Source organism: Saccopteryx leptura, chromosome 6 (genome assembly GCF_036850995.1).
Source record: "Saccopteryx leptura isolate mSacLep1 chromosome 6, mSacLep1_pri_phased_curated, whole genome shotgun sequence".
NCBI classification, from domain to species: domain Eukaryota; kingdom Metazoa; phylum Chordata; class Mammalia; order Chiroptera; family Emballonuridae; genus Saccopteryx; species Saccopteryx leptura.
Genome location: NC_089508.1, coordinates 97,256,611 through 97,258,394, shown reverse-complemented (window position 1 = coordinate 97,258,394; position 1,784 = coordinate 97,256,611).

The window sequence follows — 1,784 nt, the reverse complement described above, 5'->3', positions numbered from 1 at the left end:
TATAATAGTTTACTTATATACTCCAAAAACTTGAATCAACCTAAATGCCCTTCATCCAGTGAAAAGATAAACAGACTGGTGTATCCATATAATGAGATATTACTCAGCAATAAGAAGGACCACATTATTGATATAAGCTGCAATACATAAGGCAAACTCAAAAGGCTACCTGCTTCATGATTCCATTTTATGGCATACTAAAAAAGGCAAAACTTTAAAGGAGAACAGACGGAGATGCCAGGTTTTAAGGAATGGAGAAAGGGGCTGATTACAAAGGGGCAACACTGGGGAATATTCTGAGTGATATAATCTCCCCATATTTTGCTCACTCTGGTAGTTACAGAACTACTATACATTTGTCAAAACTTACAGAACTGTATACCAAAAAAAGTAAATTTTATTGTGTGTACATTTAAAGTATTAAACATTACCAATGATAGAATTGGAGAGCAGGAAAATCACTGAGGAAATAGTATAATAATAATAATAATGTCAACAATTATTTATATTTGATTTAGATGGAGAAACAGTAAAATTATAAAGGGAGATTTGTGATCCCTGAGTAATGTTATGGAGAGAATTCCATACTTGCCACATCACTTATGATTGAATTTTTTAAACTTGTATATATGTATATATAATTTAATAAAAGTGAGTTATGTAGTTAACATTTTTAAAAATGTATTTATAAGATTTATATTGAGTTAAGATGATAGATGGTATATGCTCAATTGATCTTATTTAATGATGTAATATTAATATAATCCTTCTAGTGTATTCATAGTACATAAAGATAAGCCCCTTTTTATCTGTCTAAAGTTGACTTTTGGATCTGTTAGACCTCAAGTAACAATTATTTATGAATCTATGAAATAAAGCAAACAGACAGTTTAAGCAACATTTCTATACACCAGGGGTCGGGAACCTATGGTTCGCGAGCCAGATGTGACTCTTTTGATGGCTGCATCTTGCTCGCAGACAAATCTTTAATAAAAAATATATAACGTCAAAAATATAAAACATTATCATGTATTACAATCCATTTATTTCCTACTGCTCAGGTTCATGGTTACAGGTGGCTGGAGCCAATTATAGCTGTCTTCTGGGACAACACCAAATTTTTATTGGATAATGCCTAACATACATGGGTCATTGTATGGCTCTCATGGAATTACATTTTAAAATATATGGCGTACATGGCTCTCTCAGACAAAAAGGTTCACAACTCCTGCTATACACCCATATTCCAGTCTTATTTTTGTCAGTGTGTGTTGTATTCTTCTTTGCAGTCTATAATGTAGTCAAGGTGGGTATTTGGAAAATTCTAAAAGTTCTAAGAAAAAGTAGTTAATCCACTGAAAGATGTGTGTCTCATTGAATTTGTACATGACATAAAATTCTTAACAGAGCAAAAATATTATGGATCCTACCTACTATAGGGCATAGCTCTCCAGAGCAGGCTAGTAAGAACAGCAGCTGTTTGGAAGCACAATATATGTCTTTGTCCAACTTTTTTAGTAAATTCTTTCCTTTAAACTCTCAGGAAACCCTATAATATATTATTCTGACCCTGATAATATGTTCTTGCCCTTTCTAAATAAAATACCATTTTTTCCCATGGCAAAATATATTTTCCATCATAGCATAGTATTAAATAATATACCACTGTCATCACAAATGTTTAGAAAAATACCTATATCTCCTTGGTATTTATTTTGCATATTTCAACCCTATCAAAACCAACTGTCTGTTGACTTTTACACTCGGAAACTGAACATTACCTG